Below are 19356 nucleotides of genomic sequence, written 5' to 3'. Positions count from 1 at the left end.
TGTAAGCCTACTTAGCACTCTACTGGCATTTATATCACTAACAGAATAAGCTAGAGAGAAATTCTTTGACAGTGTAGATAATGGTAATATTAATGGAATGTGCAATATTCTCATTTCATGTGAAATTAAAACAGTAGCCTCAATTTTTATTTAAGACTGCACCATATGAGATGCAGTAGATTTCTCATGTCCCATACATGTGCCTCTGTTACTGCACCTGTAACTGATGGAAAAAAAAAAAGTCTCTATCTGCACTAAAATAATCTGTGAAATTAAGAAGAAATTATACACATGGCTGCTTTTAATTTCAAACAGTGTTAAATATTAGAAATAAAAAATGAAGACATTATTTTCTTTGCTAGAGCTCATGCTAAAACAAAAATGGCTGCATATACTGCTTTATTTATCTATGGTAATATGTTATGGTGGTGTTGAAATTTCATAAATCCGAGGAAGTGTATTATTTTTATTTACTTTCATTTAAATATTTTGGAACATAGTTGGCTTGGAAACTTGGTATATATTATGAGAGACACAAAAAAGAAAATTGTTAGCTTCATGTTTCTCTAAAGAGAAATCTAAGAAGGTATAATGATAACAAAATCATCTGTTTTATTTTTTAGTACATTCTATTTTTTATCCAATACTTTTCACTGAAAAGCAAAAAAAAATATTGCTGATCCAGTTTTCAAAGGACAAATTCCCCAAAGTAAAATAATGTGTTAAATTAGATTCAAAATAAGAGGAGGAGGGAATGTATGTGATATTGGCGCTAGATAATTGCTAACATTTGCCTGTAGGTGAAAAATTTTTCTTGCTGTATTTAATTTATACAGCAAATAGTTTAACTGAGAAAGTGCCGATTTGCCAACAGGTTCACTATTCTTCAGAATGTACTTCTCACTTTTACCCTTGAGCAATCGTCCCTGTACCTTCGTATATTTATTTATTCATTTTAAATGATAACACTTTTAAATATTTACAGAATGCAGCATTGTAGTATCATATACGTATATAATGTGTAATGACCAAATGAAGGTAATTAGCATTTCCATCCTTCAAATATTATTAACAGCAGTTTAGCCACATTTGGGCAGGTATATTTTTTGTAAGTGTTTATGTAGTTTTTGCTTTTCAAAAATGGTTTGCTCAGTTGATTATGAAATTCTTTTCTATTAACATAAAGGGATTTGACAATTTCACTTCACGCTGTTACAGAAATCTATGTAAGACATCACAAAACTATCCATGTTTCTATTTGTTTGTACTGGTTAAACTGGTGATTGATCTTGTATCAGTAAAATAAAATACTAACATATATTCACTGTGAAGGAATTTATACTTAAAGCATATGTGTTTTCTACTAAAGCAAAATCATTATGAAACATATTTAAAAGAAAAATTATGAAAGTACAAATGAGATACAAAGTTTTATTTTTCTAATTTATCATTTAAATTGTAACATTTAACAAATTTACCTCACTACTTACTCTTAGAGTGGGCATAATTTCTCATAATTACTTCTGTGATTCCCATTTTGTAGAGTATATAACTAGATTTTGCGAGATATGCTATAGAAAACAGCTTATTTGAAAACAGAACAAGGAAGAAATTCACCCTGATTTAAGACCTATGCTTTGTCAATTATATACTTTGTGCTTTCACATATAATTTAATCTTAAACTGCAACTAAGACATTATATTCACTATTAATTTACAGTTTAGGAAAAAGTAGCTTAGAAGATTACCCAATAACATATAAGTGTTATGTTGGAGAAAGAATACAAAGCAAACTTCAGTGGACCCTAGAGTTATGAACAGCCTGACATATGAACAACTTGGGTTAAGACTGGAATTTTAGTTTTAACTTAAGACCAAAGTCTTGAGTTATGACTGGAATGCTGGCTGCTTATGCTTCCAGATGGTCTCAGATAGATTTAACCCTTGAAGAGTTCTGGAAGGAACATGACAGCATCCTCTCCTGTGTGGGGCCATTGTCTCTCTAAGGACACCGAGATCTGCCTGTGTATAGGAGAGAGACTCTGAAGGCTGTGTAGAGAAGCCTGAGCCTTCACTGACCAACTTGAGTTGCAACCAGCCCTCGGGAACCAGTTGAGTTTGTAAGTCAAAGCTCCACTGTATTAATTAATAATAAAATATATTACTTTGACCTGAAGGTTTGAACTGTGTTTGAACCTCCATGTAGATGATCCCTTAGTCTCAGCTGTGTAGAGAAATACACATGGACTACTGAGCATAAATAGTTTCCTAATGACCTCATACAAATGTGCTTCCATCTCAGCGACCTTCCATAGTGCTACCTGCAGATGGTTTATTCTTGAATAAAGGGATGAAACCTGTGGTGAACTCATGGTGAGGTGCTAAGACAGCTCTGCATCCATCGCTGTGTGCCTGGGTCACCTACACTGTCTCGCTTTTCGGGGTGTTGAAATGCCAGTCCTTTTATAGGTTTTTGCAGTCTTCCCTAAAGGGAAGAGAGCTATATCTGAAAGAGGTGCATTAGAACTGATAGGTTTGATGTTGACCTCTGGTGTCTTTCCATTTTAGGGGTACAAGTTGAGTGCATTGCCATGAACACATAACAATCTTAATTGAGTAACAATCATTTTGTGGGAATTGTTCAAACTTTTAATTAATACTATTTTTTCCCTCAAAGTATACTCTAAGATTTTTTTTTAAAGCAGAGTAAAGAAAACAATCAACTGGCAATGTTGTTTTAAATTCAAATGGGACTTGGAAATTTTGGCGACAATGTAAGTTCAGGATGCCCCTAGGATACTGTTATGACTTATATCTAGATGTCCTCCCAAAGCCTCATGTGGTTATAAGTGGGGAGTTCAGCAGGTGGCTGGATTAGGGTGTGTGAATGTGGATACTGGGATTAAGTGTGTCCCACCATGGATGTGAGTGGCACCAATCAATAAGATTACCACCTGGATGGGCTATAAGGGGAGAGAGAGAAAACAGGCTTGCTGCCCTTGCTGCTTGCTGCCTTCTCCTTACCCTGTTTTGCCATGGCCTGCTTCTCCTCTGTGATGCCCCTCTGGCATGCCGCCCTGCTTTGGAACTCCACTTGAACCGAAAACTAAAAAATGAGCTGAAATAAACCTGTCCTCCTTTAACCTGTGAGTGCCAGGTATTTTGTTTCAGCAATGAAAAAGATAACAGACAGACACCAGTCATAGACAATTTCTGATCGTCATAGTAGCTGATTAGTGTGTGTATTCTAGAAATTCTCTAAAAATTTACATTTAGCAAAATTACATCATAAAACAAATTGATACTAATCACTTTAAGAATCACTCCTCAAGCCTCACTGAATTTATATTTTGGAAAACACAAAGATCACTGGGATAAACCATCACCTAGGGATATAATCAATGATCATATGTCTTTAAATAAAGACAGTATATCTTTATAATATTATAATATATCTTTCATAGAGTACTTCCTTTCTTTAATTCCACCTTATGACATTGTTGATACCATTGTGTATTAACTGACAATAATAATTTTATCCATTTTTAGGGAAACTTCAATTTCCTCAATTTATGAACCACATTTTCCTTTTATTTCCTATGATAATTTTTATATACTCATTCAACATTATTCTTCATTATTTACTTAATTTCATGCAAAAGAAGATGAAAGGAAAACTACGCTCTATAGCTACTCTCAGGCCACTTTAATATATCAGGACATTCCCACATCTTACCTTTTAAAGTAAACTGTTTACTTAAATTTGAATCTATGGAATGCATAGAAACTTTTTAGCTTCTAGAATTACTTTTGTGTCTAGATCAGTTCTATAGAAATGAAGACTAAGTAAAAATGTTCAGTAACAGTAGATGAAACAATAGACACATTAAGGAATATAGAAAATGACATATAAAAGCCAAGAAAATAAAGGAGATATTTTTAAAATGCTAAGAAATATAGCATGATTAACATGCAGTCAGTGAAAAATGTATCTAACATAAGTATAATTGGAATTGTTTCAGAAAATCCATAAAGCATTGCATCAAAACTGTCATTATACTGTCAAACACATTCACATTCAAGAAAATACACCTGAAATAGAAAAAGGAACAGAGCTTTTATTTTAAGCACAAATCAATGCTGGTTTGTCATGACTTCTATTAGCATTAGTGGGGTGTAGCAATAGCAGAAATAAAGGCAGGATCAAAGGTAGAAGTGAAAAAGCTGTTAACATTGAATTAAGGGACTTTCCAGATTCTGAAGACTGAGCAGATTACATGCAAAAGCGAAGGCAGTGGTGGCCATAACACTAGAAAGTGTAGGAATTTCCTGATAATTGCAAAGAGCATGGAAATGCATGTGACTGTGGACTCTTGAAGTAGATAGCTAAAATTTAAAGTGAATACACAGGGGCCGGGGATGTAGCTCAGTGGTTCTGCCATCTGCCTCACAAGCACAAGGTCCCAAGTTTGATCCCTGGTACCAAAAAACAAAACAAAACAAAAAAAAATAAAGTGAATACAGACTTTTTGCACCATAGTTAGAAGAAGAAATCTCAATACATAAATTGTCCATATTTATGTAATTTCATATTTTTTCCTAGGATATTGTGATCTTAAAATAATAAATTATGCTACAATAAAATTTTTAAAAACATATAATTTGCGTAACTTGCAAGAGGGATGGAGTTACTCAGCCCCTATGGTGTAGGAAATGTCACCAACTCCGAAAGTACAAATCATCGGCTGAATTGTGAGTAGAGGGCAAGGAGCTTCCGGTATTGTGTTGTGTAATAACTTTAGGAGTGGAACTTTTGGGGGCAAAATATTCTTCGGAGTTTGAAAACTTTTATCTGTCAAGAGCCCATCATCAGGTCCAAAGCCCAAAGTGAAACACAGCTCTTAGAAGGGAATACTTGCAAAGCGAGGCAAATATCCCACAGGCAGTGTGCGTCAACTTAGTTTGAGGTAATAAAACTGCACAGACTTGGAGGCTCATACCACATCCATTCAGCTCTCACTCTTCTGGAGCATGGGATCTTCAAGACGAAGGTGCCAGAAGCCAGCGTCATTCTGAGTCCTTTCCTCTGGATTTGCCACAGTACTTTGCTCTGCACTGACATAACAGCATCTCTGCCTGAGCAGACAGAGGGATGTCTCTCTCCATGGATCAAACTTTTCACATCCTTACTGCAAACAGCCACCCTGAGTGTTAGAGTCTCAACATAAGAACTGCAGGTGGGCCTAACATTAAGGTCATACACATCACAACTAGTGCTTTGCACTAGCATTGTATCTAACCTACTTTATTATGACATTTGATTCCTATAAAGAAATTTAGCCTGGTGAGACACTAGTGCAATCTTTTGCTGAATGTCGGCAGAAAGATATTATTAAAAGTATGAGTATTTGATTTGCAACCAGACATAATTGGCTAATAAAAGGGTAAGCTCAACTTTTCTGTTTGTATTTTCCATTTATCATTTAAGTAAATATTACATATAGTCAAAATACATTTAAAAATTATTGCATTCAGTTGTACTGTTTTCTGTTCTATCTTCTCAGAAACTTTAAACAAATTTTACCCTGTAACTAAAACCACTCATCTCAGTGAGTAAACAATAGCAGAAATAGCCAAAGCCAAACACTTAAGACTAATAAGATAATGCATAAATTTGTAATGGTTTAATTTGATACCTGAGGGAGAATGAAACTCCTCGGAATACAAAAAAGACCCCACCTTGACTTCCAGAGGCTGATCAGGGATAAATGTGTCCTTGTTTCTTTCTAAGTTCCAGCACAGCAGTCTCACCTGCAGAAAGGTTGAATTTTGTGACAGTTATTGAATAAAGACTGAAGTTTTTCAGGCAAGAGCTTTCCGAGTTGTTGTACTTTTCCATTCTTTACATCTGTCAGAAACAGAATAGAGACGAGGCTGGGCAGAATGGCAGACACACCAGGCGATGAGTGGCTACTGAAATCTGATCATTCTTCAGAATGAGTGTGTGAAGGATTTGCACTTAAGATATACTCACCGTACTGTGTCTTTTTCTAGATATAGACTAGAGAAAAATTATTAGGACTATATAAAATATGTAAATGTAATATATAGACTGGAAATATATAATATATAGGGTATATAATATAAATGACATATAACAAAGCCTACACAAGATGTTAAATGACAGATGTAGCCATAGATACAGCTGTAGGCCAGAACTGAGATATGTGAGATTAAAAATATTTGCTTACCAATCATGTGATTTATTTGTCCACCATAGTTAATACGTAGCAGATATTTTGCAAAATCTTTAAGCATATCTGCCATCATTCGCATTGCACTTTTAAAAAAATAAGCATAATGAAATTTCAAAATATTTTAATATCAGAGTAGATAAATGTTATTCAAAATGTCAGCAAAGTATGTGTCATGGAACTAAAGCAAGATATCCTTCTTCCTTTCCTAAAATGGAAAATATTGACAGTGCCAGAAGAATGTATGGAATTATTTTCATTTTGAAGACTATATAAAGTATATTCTTTAAAAAAAGTACTGTATGATTAATGTGTGTTCCTCAGAGACAGGGAGAGTAAGTATAATAGTTGTTAGGTCTAATATATGGTGTTGCGATACACATGCTCAGAGTTTATCTAAAAGGAAACTTCCCCCCTTTGAACTTATATTCTAATTGTCTCTAACTCATCTATTACTATGACGCATTCACCGAACTCTTAGATACAGTACAAAAACACTAACAAATACTGCATGTAATTTAGAATACCAAATTAGCACAAGTATTTAATTTTTAGTGGTTATTTGTTTTAAATAGTTACACTTTGGAGAAATATGTCTATTTGCCTTAGTTAATAATATCAATGTAATTAAGACTACTCTCTAATAAACACTAAAGCAAACTGTTTAATTTCACCAATTATGTATTCAGTCAAGTAAAGCACTAGACATTTAGCTAAAAGATGTATTATGCTGTAATATTTAACATATGGGTCAAATGCTACAATGAAATGCTATTTTGTTGAGTTAGCAACTTTGAAAACTTTTGACTTCCAAACAGTTAAGAAAACATTAAGAAAAACTAATTAATTTTTTTTTTTTTTTTGTACTAGGGATCGAACTCAGGTCCTTGAGCTTGCGAGGCAGGCAGCAGAACCACTGAGCTAAATCCCTGGCCCAAGAAAAACTAATTAGTATTTTTATCCAGAGGTCTGAAACTAAACTGCAAGCACAGTTGCACAATTTTCATTTTTCTCTCACATAATACTATACTGTTATTTCTATGTGAAAATATTACCATAGAACAGTAAATTATTGTAAGCCAGATGCTAACAAAGAGTTTGGGCTATTCTTTTCAGGCATAAATATAAATTTAAATAACAATACACAGACATTTATAAATGTTATGTTTTTAGTTAATTAGTGCATAAATTTGCCTTATATTTTGGCCTGTATATAAAGGGAAATTATTTTAAATACATGGAACAATTATAATAAGTGACTTTTACAAAATTTATCATATTTCTATAATAATCAAATAATATGAGATGTGATGCATAAATAATTCAATCATTGACCCAGTGGCTCTCTAACTTACTCTGTTTATAATGATCTAATATTTTTCTTGCCTTGATATACTGCAGTCCAATTTTCATAAATATGCATACATTTAAAAATTCTAGTTGTAGTAAAAAAAGCAAGGATTAAATAAGTAGATATATCCTTAAAGAAGACACTCAAATGGCCAACACGTATGAAAAAAGAGTCAATGTCTCCAAACCCAGAAGAAATGCAGATCAAAACAACAATAAGATGCTGGCTGCACCTGCAGTATGGCTGTTATCAACAAATCAGGAGACCTATCCTGATGATCATGTGGAGAACGGAGCTGTGTGCACTGCTGGTGGGAATACAAGACAGAGCAGGTGCTGCAGAAAACAGTGCGGAACTTCCTAGAAAGATTCAAAACAAAACTGCCGTGTGATCCAGCAATGTATCATGGGTATTTATGCAAATGACGGCAAATTAGGTTCCCCAAAAGATATCAGTACTAATACATGCACTGTGGCCCTATTCACAAGAGTCAACATATGGAAACAATCTAGTATTCACCAGCAGACTAGAGAAAGAAAATGTGCTTTGTACATGTACAACACCGATATGTAGCAAAATTATGACAGTCATGGATATTATGCTAATTAAGCAAGTTACTCAGAATGACAAGTACTCCACATAACACCTTTACTTAATAAGAAATTGCAAAATTCATCAAATCTAAAATATAATGGTGGTTTCCAGAGGCTACAGAGAGGGAAAATGGCAGGTTATTAAAAAATACTTGGGCATAATGTTTGTCAAGCAAAATGAGTAAACTCGGAAAGTCTGTGGTACAGCACTGTACAGTTAGTAAACAATTATGCGTGGTGAACTTATAATTTTGTTAAATGGATGGGTATTATGCTACATTTTGACCATAGTATAATTAAATTAAATTTTAAAATAAGCAAGCAATTTACTTTGACAAGATAAAATGTATAAATTCAATCATTTGAAGACCAACACAAATACAATATTATCCACTGTAACAGGACAATGAACATTATAGAAAACCCCTATAAATCTATGCCTGCTAATGTCTTATTGTTTTTATTTATTGTATCCCTAATTTTAATATATTTGATCCCTGGTGGTGTCTCTGTCATTTTCTTCCTTCGTCTTGCTTAGGTTTATTTTGGTCTTTGATTTCTAGTTTCGTGAGATTGGGTTCTGTAACATTTTGAAAAGAATTTTCACTTGAAATTCTACTTGCATTTTGTCATTCATTGAGCTCAGTTTAAAAAGTGCAGATAATAATGGAGTAAAGTGGTCAATGGAATGAATGTTATTTTAGTTAAGATTCTGAAAAAAAAAATGCTGTATTAATGATTGCCAACACTGGTGAATGCAGAAAGTAGTATGGGTCAGTGTTTAGATAGGGCTCATCCATGTGACTATCCGAATATTTCTGCGTTTACAAAATGTTTTATGTATTTTGCAAAATTTTTAATCAATCCATAATAAACTCAAAGTGAGGTGTGAATTTATAAACTATTTGTGTAAAACAAAAGGTGCACATAAAGTAGCAGGCAATTATTTTCTTTTAAACCTTAGGTAATTATGGTTGTCTTAGGCTTAGTGAAAAAAATGGTACCTGAATGTATTATTGAAGACTAAGATGGCATCGGTCAGGGATATTGGTGACTCATGAGATTAAGCAAAATTAAGCACTTCACTTTTGAAGGCAGCCAGAGGAGGAGACTCAACTTAATTGGGGTAAGAATCTAATATTTTAGGTAGAAAAAAAAAATATATATATATATATATGGTCTGAAAGCAAAAATTCATTTCTACTCTCTCCTTAAATTACAGGCAATCAGGGGCCGGGGATTTAGCTCAGTGGTTTTGCTGCCTGCTTCGCAAGCGCAAGGACCCGAGTTCGATCCCTGGTACCCAAAAAAAAAAAAAAAATTACAGGGAATCATGTAGATCTCCACAGAGTATGGTGTTTAAAATCTTCCACGAGAGGAAAATGCGAGATTTTGGTAACTATTTGATTAGGGAACTCTAATGAATTCAAGTCAGACTAGAATGGAGCTTAAACATAAATGATATTCTTGTTTGACTGGAAAATTGATAAACCTCAAAAAGAAGGCAATGTTTGGATGTTGTCAATACTCAGAATCCAACTGCCTCCCCAGACACAACAATGTTTTTAAGTAGCGTTACGCTCCTGACCATGTGCAAAAGCACATGCTTTTCGGAAGGGCATCAAGCTGGTGATGGCTTTCCAACATCTGACTGCAGAACACACCTAGCCCCCAAATCCAAATTTACTGGACTATTTGATATTGCCACGTGAACAAAAGCACACCTTTTAAATTCAGATTGTTCAGAACCTAACTCATTTTGGTCTGAAAAAAAAAAGGAAAAAAAAAATCTGTCCCACCTATAACATTTCCTTTTGCAATTGTCTATTAGTAGATGCTGTTTGATGTCCCCCGTCAGGCTCCCTCTGCCCACCTGTGCATTTCTCTGTAAAGGACAGTTGTGCTAGATTCCAACAGTACTTTTCACAATAGTCTAACTTCAAGTCTCTGTAAGCCAGTGTGTCCTTCCAGCTCTGCTTATTGAAATTATCAAAATATTTCAAGTTTGCCAGGTGTGGTGGCGCATGCCTGTAATCCCAGCACTTGGGAGGCTGAGGCAGGAAGATCACCATGGGTTCCAGGCCAGCTTGGGCTGTACAGTGAGTTCACGGCCAACCTGAGCTACACAATAAGACCCTGTCTCAAAAACCCCTAAAAATATTATATATATAAACCTATATATGTATATATATATGTTTGTAATCTTCTGAATTTACTTAATATCAAAGTGTCAATTTTATCTTGAACATTAATTTTCACTTTCACATTACATGAGAAGTAGAAGTGAGCTTTTTAGAATGAGCTTTTTAATTGATTTTCATTTTTATTTCAGACATTGCTCAAAAACTACAATTTTTTTTCTTAAAGTAGATCTATCTCAAATGAGCACATCCAGTTTTTGGAGAAATATGATGAAAACTGACATAAAAGGAAATAAAATTTTGAAAGGTCAAGTAATACCAAGAAATATTTTCAAATAAATTGCTCAAAAGCACTTGGACTACCTTGTAAATCACTTTTACCCAAAGAGGTTGAGAAGCATGCAGATTTTCCATTTCTTATTCTTTGGTTTTCCTTTTCCATTTATCTCTCATTTTTTATTTGCTTCCTCTTCTCCTTCCATTTTTATTCAGCTCTATGTGCCTTGTCTTTTCTTTCTACAATCTCACCTGATATCCCATGATTGTAGAGGAAATGAAGCTTTGAAGCTAATTAAAAAGAAGTGGGAGGGTAAAATAGAAGTATTTTATGTATTATAAATCATGCAACACCAGCAACTTGATATACAGCTCTACCTCAGTTCAGCAAAATTTTGCTTCTGTTTGCGAACTCCACATTGGCTAACAAACGACTGAGGTATCTCCCCAGAATCAAAATTAAGTTCATGTACCGAGGAGGTTCCACCGTACTTTCTTTCTTTCTCTCCCCTCCCTTCTTCCCACCCTCTCTCCCTCGTGTGTGTGTGTGTGTGTGTGTGTGTGTGTGTGTGTGTGTGTGTATGTGGTGCCACAATGTATAGTACTGAAGCCATCATGTGGCCCTGTGGAGAACCTCTTGTTACATTCAGAAGCTGTGGAGCCCTTTGGCCAAAGATTCATGCCCACCCTGTAGAAGTAGGGTTTTAAACTTTGTTATTGTGTCAGGTTTTCGGGGTGTTTTCCAAAATCCACTTGGATTCTATTAAAAATTCACTAGCCTTCACATGTACATTGACATGAAAACGTCACTTTAAGACTTACCTGTCTTTCTTGGTCTGCACAGAGGACAGAAGATACACAGTAAATAAATCTTATTTTCATTATAATGCTTCTTAAGACTTCTCACATAGCCCAATATTAATAATTCAGATATACAAAAACAAGACGGACTCTGAGAAGCCAGAAAGACAATCGGGATGAATTTGTTTTCTTGTTGTCAATGGCAAAACCTGGGGAAACATTAATTTCTAAGCTTGCACATTCCCTGGTGAGTTAACATCCTGCTAGACTTAAACGTCCTCTGGAGACAGGGAACAGATCCCCAACCCAGTCAGTGTGACAGCTGCCTCCCTAATTGGAGGATGCGCCTTGGAAATGTCAGGTAGGATTTGCCGCCTTACAGTAACAGACACACGATCCTCTGTTGTGTATATCCTTAATCATTACACAAAAGCAGGATTCTATCAAATATACTTGTTGCTTTTTATAAACCAGCACACACCTTTTTATGTAGACACAAATATTTCTTAATCTTGTATCAGAAGAAAAATTATAACCAATTAAGCAGAAAATATAATTGGTAGATTTCGTATTTTTCCTCAAATGCCGACAATGTCATAATACATTTGTCACCAGAAGGTAGAATGTAAATCTCTTATAAAATAAATATACTTCAGACTATTTGATTTCTTATTCAAGTAACATGGCCCCTCAGGGAGTAATGACTTAAATAGTAAACTTTTCTATATAACAGAAATTCTATAATTTTTCAGAAAGTATATAGCATAATAATGGGAAGCCTATAACAAAACAATACTCTTCAAATTAACCTAATTTTATCACTGAGAAAACAGACATACTGGGTGAGAAGTAAAATAATGTTTTTGTTAAGAATTCTTACTGTAGGTATATGAAAAATTAATTTATTGATGAAAATTTCATGCAACTGTTGCATCAGGCGGGCTGGGCCCCTGTGAAAAGACCCTCCGCTCCCCCTGGCTGCTCTGTCTCCAACAGGAAGGATGCAAGAGGAACAGCAGGGCTGACACAGAACTGAAAGTCACCCAGATAAAGAAAGTGAAGTAAAGCAGAGGTTTCAGGATCATTTGCAGAAGGCGAGCTGAATGGCTGGGAGAAGCTCGAGGCAAGACACTCAGGTCTTTGCCTGCTCCACATTTACAGGGGTGAGCTGATTTTCTAAAACTAACCATTTCCTGATGGCTACACTCAGGGTCTTAGCCTTTGATTCCAGGTGAGCCCAGGTTCACAGGAGCTATGTTAACGTAGAAAAGGTATGCACGGGTCCCACAAAAGGCAGCCCCTTCCACGCATCCTGACACGAGCGAGCCTGCGGTGATATCCATTGCGCCAGCCGCCTGGTCAGGCCTGACGCTGCCCAATCCTCTCCATCTCTCCATCATTCTATGAAAGATCACTTGAAGTAGAAATAATTCTGGACATAACACTCCTAAGTAATCAGGCTTTCATATTTTAAAATAATAAGTATAAGTGTAACTAATTTAATTTTTTGTATGCGTTTTTATGTAAATAAAAACAATTGTTGGTGGCAATATGGAGAAAGCAAAGGTCACCCCATTCCCATTTAAATGGCATATTCATCATTTGTAATATAATTATTTCATATTAATTTTCTGTGTCACTTATATAAAAGAAACGTGAAACGACCCAGTGAAGTACGTTTTGTGTCCATGCACGGGCCGTCTTTCAGGGCGCTGAGTAGCACTTCAGTGCACCCCTGCAGTTCTCCAAGGGCCCTTACACCCCAGGCCCATCCACTCTGCAAAGGGCATTGTGATTTCAGAGGGGGTGTTCTCGTGACTTATCAAATATGCACATCTCAAGATTCTGCATTCTTTACCCTTTGGTTAAATGATCAAAACATAAAAACTCAGATACAAAGGTGATAAATAACTCTAACATCAAAATCCTATTGAATACAATTATATTTTAATAAAATTATATGGTCAGAATGTATGCTGAAGTATGCCACAGTCATAAATGTTTTACCTCTGCACCTTTTAATGGAGGTTATATTTTCACTTGAAGATTTTGTTTGCTATGGTATTTTACGATCAGTATCTACTGTAGTTCCCAAAGATCTTAGGTCAGGGTAATCTTGATTTACTAAGTTATATTCATTAAAGTCATCTGGTTCTAGCTGTTTCCCCTTTTCCTCTATTTTAAATCTCAAATACGGAGTTTGTTCTCTTCTTCTACTATATTGTTATGTACTGTATCATTATATCATTCAATTTGTTATCTGTGGTTCCCACACAAATTTAGATCAGAGTAATTGTTTTCTTCTTGATTTTAAAAAAGCGTCACAGTTGCAGATCTCTCAGGCTTCCTGCTAATTGCCTGTTCTGAATCTCAGATAGAAATCTAACCTTCCTTGATATAGCGTTTCTAAACCAGAAAAGTTTATACAATTTTATTATTAAATATTTTAAAACTTAAAATATTTATAAAATGCAAAGAAAATCCATAAACAAATGACTTCTTTTAAATTATTAATATTTGACATTTAAGCTCAACTCTCATTTATTTTAGAAAAAAGTTTCTAATCTGCATGTCTCTATTGGTTCCCTTCTAATGGTAATTTCCCTCTGTTGGATGTCAGCCCTTATCAGAAAGTACACATCCTGCCACAATGCATGTGGCAGGTCCCTCTAGTACTAAATATGCTCACATCCAAGGAGTCTGTAGAATTTTCTTTGAATTTCTAGATTAATTTCTAGGTTAATTTATTAATACATCTAGAGATTTCTACAAGAAACGTCTCATGTTTTCAATAGATATCTCAATCTCTGTAAACATGCAGCCATCTGTGTCTCAGACTTTTATTTTTTCTAATGTTTTGTAATTTTCTTCAGGAAGATTTTGCATAATTTTTGTAGATTTTTGTCTCACAGAATCTGTGCAGTTGTTCTCCCTATGACATAACACATGTAAGTAAAATATATATTCACTCATTGTATGTTTCTGCATTTTTATGCACAATTTTCTTACCACAGTTGAGAACCCTGGAAACGTATTAGCGTCACACACTGTAAACAAAAGCCAGGCTTTTGTGGTGCGTGGCTGCAATCCCAGCATTCTAGGAGGCTGAGGCAGGGATGTCACAAGTCGCCACCCAGCCTGGGGAATTTAGTGACATAGAAAGACCCTGACTCAAAATGAAAATATCAAAAAGGGAAGGGGATGTAGCTCAGTGTGAAAGCCCTTGGTGCAATGCCCATTACTGAGTATTTTTTTAAAGAAGAAAAACACAGAGAACGTTTTATTGGCTTCAAGTACAGAAACAGCAAAGCACTCAGCATTCCCAAACTTGCATTACTGAAAGAAAAAAAAAAAATGCTTAAGCCAATCATATGAAGAAACACCATGAAAAATACTCCAGAATGAGACTCAAATGTTTCTCTTTAAGGATATAGCCTATTAGGGACCCCAGGCAGCCGAGGAAGTTGGTACCAGTCAGCTGGTAACAGCTTACACTTGGAGACAACTCAAAATTGATGAGATGCTTTGCCATTAAGCCACTAAACAATCAGAAAAGGGCCACACGTGTGGTGCAACACTGTCTTCCTTCCTGAGAAATAGAATGGACACGAATTATTACGGGGATTTTAGCTTGTATTCAAGAACCTTCCTGCACTGTGCTGAATGAGTGCTCTCTGTATTTTTGAGCTTCTGGGTAAGAACTCGTATCATCTACACATCTTATGTCTTGGTCACTTCCCTCTTGATGGACAAAATATTCAAGGTTGGCAACCTGAAGGGCAGGTTCATTTCCGTCCACAATGTCTGAAGTTTCAGTCCATGATCCACCAGCTCCAAAGCACAAGCAACACAATGGAAGGGGCAGGAGGAGCAGAAGCTGATCCCAGGATGGCCTCTAGGAAGCCAAACGAACAAGGAGGAGCCAGGGGAGAGACAACCTCCCAGGCCAGCCCCAGGGACAACCCCTCCCAGCAGGCCCCGCCTCCCTAGCTGGTCCAGCAGGGCCCATGCCCTGGAGTCCTGGTGGGTAACCTTCACCTAGACCTAGACTGCAGGAGTGGAGCGCTTTATCTTTCCCTTCCACCGGAGCTTCTTATACCTACTAACACTAGCTCCGTAGACCAAGTCTATGACAAAGCTAGAGTTGACCTTCAAGCATGCTGGAGCTTTTTGCTGAGGACACATATTATTTTAAGGAGATTCTCTTTCATTGGTAGATTGTTGTATTACAGTCATGAACTAGGGTACAATTTTATCACCTTTTCCAGTATATGCTATTATTATCATCATTTTCATCAATATTAAAGTAATTCTACATTCTGATATAATCATATTTATTCAGTTTACTTTCTTTAAAAACTTCTATCTTTTGACTTGCTAATGTCTCAGTTTAAATGTTTGCATTTGTTTTTATGTGAGATTTTTCTGTAATTTAAGTCCCTTCCACTTTGTCTCCAACCTATGTTTTGACATCAAAGTTTCTGTACCCTTGAGAGATGAGACAATAATTTCCTCATTGTCATGAATGTTTTTTATCTCTGATGTTTTTATCTCTGATGGTCCTTTGTAAGGTTAGAGATGTAGCTTTCTCTTCCAATAAATCTTTTTCATTTATTTCTATACAGTTAAAGAAAAACAATGGCATAGAGCTGTTCAATGGATTATTTTAGTTGTTCTTATTTTTGTTCAATTTGTTTGGCCAATCATTCTCTAAAAGCTCTTTCTTGTGGAGATGTAACAGGAGTTTGAAAGGTTATCCAAATATAACAAGTGACAATAGGAGCTCTAGAAATTATCCAATTGTAGGTAAATTGCACTCACTTATCCAATTGAAGAAGGACATTTAAGATTAGCAACATTTTATGCTGCTGACAAACAAACACATCTGGATAAAAATTCCCAGGAAGATTTTAGGTAGCCTGGTTCTGGCAAAGATTTAACCAACTCTTTCATTCATTTTCTTGAGATTTCTCTTATTGTTGTGATCTCTTGGAGTACTTCTCCGGTTTCAGGCTATATCCCTATTTACAGCAAGTGCCAGCAAAAGACAACACATTTCTGTGCAGACAGAGGGAGATGGGGAGAGAGGGTCAGGGGTCAATTTTCCATGATGATAAACTCAGAGCAAGTTCAAGCTGCACAATTTTGAGTTTTTCACATTCATTCATACATTCAAGTGGCTTGTATATTATTGACTTTTTTTGTTGCTTCCCCATTTATCAGCTTCTACATCTTTATTTCATTCCTCTCTCTAAACTCTTCAATCTGTCACTTTCTCTGCAGTTCCTAAAATGTAAACTCAATTATTTTCAATTTAAAAGGCAAAGAATCTGCAAATAGAGATCATTTCGGTTTTCTCTGCGGTTCCTGTGCCCATATTCCTTTCTTTTCTGCGACTGAATTGACTTTCAGCCCCAGTTCACGCCAAGCAGTGATGGAGACAGGGCAGGGTGTCCCTTGGTTGTCCCTCCTTCCACTGAATAAGTCAAGGAGTGAGAGGTGGGGGTGATTTCAGGGTCACTGCTCTTCAAATCTGGTGTGACTTGAGCATTGCAATAGTAACAACTTCTACGACTTATAGTCAGTACTAAGAAGGGACGCTGGGGCGTGACACGGAAAAGGACGCATACAGAGAAGGTAGAAGCAGTTGCCACATCCTGCTAATCTGCCTCCTCTGCGTCCACACTGACACTATTCCCGTATGTGATTGTCGGATTGGCCTCGAGTTCTTTCTGTCCCTGAAGCACAGGGCCATTTTCTCTTGAGTATTATATTTTCCTTCTCCCCAGTGTGACCCTTGGGGCTCAACTTCGCGTCATTTTCAAACAAGCCAAAAGGCTTTGAGGATTTGCCTGCTTTGTTTTGCTTCTGGAGGGTTTTGGTTCCTTTCTCGGGGGTTAGATTTTCCTGTCGGTCCTCACTGTGCTGCGAGGTGAGAAACTGCTCTGGGCTGGTCTGGGCCACCATAGAGAAAACAACAGCAGAAGAAAAGCGAACAGACACAGAAGGTACGCGTGGGAACGGTGGGGAGAACTGTGCTGCTCCTTCAGAGCCGACCCGAACCTGTCCTAGTCATCGCGGCTGCCTGCGGTAGCACCTGGGCCCTGTCGGATCTCGCGGAGACCCTGCAGGGCACGCACACCTCATCCTGCTCAGGCTGCCCTGCAAGTTCAGCCCCACTGCCCGCGGCCACGGTTTCACCTTCTGTGAGGTTTTCCATCCTCGCACTGCCTGGTCTGGGCCTCCACAGAGTCCCGCTATGCTGGGTTCTCCAGGCCTCTGGTGCTCCCAGGCTCCCTCCTCAGATGAGGTTTGCAGACTGACTTGGGAAGCTCCTCTCAAAGTTTGCTCCACACCCAGCCCTTGAGGAATGGCTTTACCAGTTGCCGTGGCCGGAAGGTCGGCTTTCTCTGAGACGCTCAGTCTGTGGCCCCCAGCACGGTGGCCGTGGCCCTGTTCCACACGACCGAGGCTGTGTTCACAGTGAAACTGCGAGCATTGGAGCAGACTTCAGGGCAGCGCAGGAGAGAGAGAAATTAGAGTGAAAATAAGCAAAAATGATAAGAATCCCTCTCTACTCTGGCTCCCTGGGGTGCTTTTTGTGGTCCTCTGTCCAGAAATTTCAGCTTCACTTTAAGTTTTTGGTGACTTCTCTTTCCACACGATTATGAATTTGATCCATTTTTGAATCATAGCTGGGAAATAAAAGAAAAGAAGGGGAAGGAGAAGTGAAAGAAATATCCTATTCACCTCCATCACTGTATCAATCTGTCTTGGAATTTTGATGTTCCTTTCCAATCCCCACTGGACTCACTTTCAGAATTTAGGCCCTGTGAGTGTGTGTGTGTGTGTGTGTGTGTGTGTGTGTGTGTGTACACACATGCACATTTCACTGTGGCCAGAGGCTTCGTTATAATCAAAAGGAGAGAAAGGCTGCATAGATATCAATCTTTGTTCTTCAGAACTGATTTCTGCACCATGAAGTTTGTGTTAAACTTTGTGTTATGTGCTTATGTTAATTCATGATACAATAATGCTATTCTGTTGGATTTTGATCTACTTATTTTATGGACAATTTCCCTTCCAGGCCTTGGGTTAGTATTTTCTCTTTATGAATTTGAAGGACTTCACTAAACTATAATTAGTATTTAATGTTTATTTTGCATATGATTTCTTAAATGTTCTCTAAGACATTTATGTTTTGGGTACATTTTGTTCTCTGTTATAAAATATTTGCCTGTGTAAAATTCTTGAAGTTATTCTTTATTGCCTTGTAGATGTCCCTGGAGATATTTGGAAACATACTCCCCACTGCTTACATATTCCTAGAATTCTAGGTTTCATGTTACTAATTTTAGCTCAGAAAACATGTGCTTTATAATTGCAGACACATGAAATTTGATGGTGGAACTAGTTTTGTGACCCAGAATATTGCTATTTTGCTTTTGTATTTGTTCTATACATAATTGGAAGGAATAATGCATATGCTTTAGTTTTTAAATGTAGCTGTTTGCTCCTTGGACTAGTAATTGCTGATTGAATTAAAAAAAATCTTTACCTATAATTCTTTTTTCATTGTTTCTGGTTTGTTAATGTTTAACTTTATGTGTTTTAGACTATATTATTCTATGCACACAAATCTAAACTATAAGATCCTTCTTATGAAAACAATCACAATGAACTTTGTACATGTGACACCTCCTCATAATGAATATAGTTGTCATAGACTGCAAATATACTAAGAATTTTTTAAAAATTAAAAAATAATTGACTGTTCATAATTATAAAATATTTCTTCTTGTATGTGAACCTACTTTAATGTCTCTCTATATCCATATAGTCAACCCAATTTAAAAAAATCAATGTAGCATTGCTTTTGAATTTAATCTGATAGTCTTTATCTTTTATTTGGAGCATCCAGTCTATTTGTATTGTATCCA

This window comes from Heterocephalus glaber, unplaced genomic scaffold (genome assembly GCF_053883595.1).
Source record: "Heterocephalus glaber isolate CG9 unplaced genomic scaffold, H.glaber_assembly_v1.0 deba00001778, whole genome shotgun sequence".
NCBI lineage: Eukaryota > Metazoa > Chordata > Mammalia > Rodentia > Bathyergidae > Heterocephalus > Heterocephalus glaber.
The sequence above is the reverse complement of the archived record's forward strand: the minus strand, read 5'-3'. Positions refer to the sequence as shown.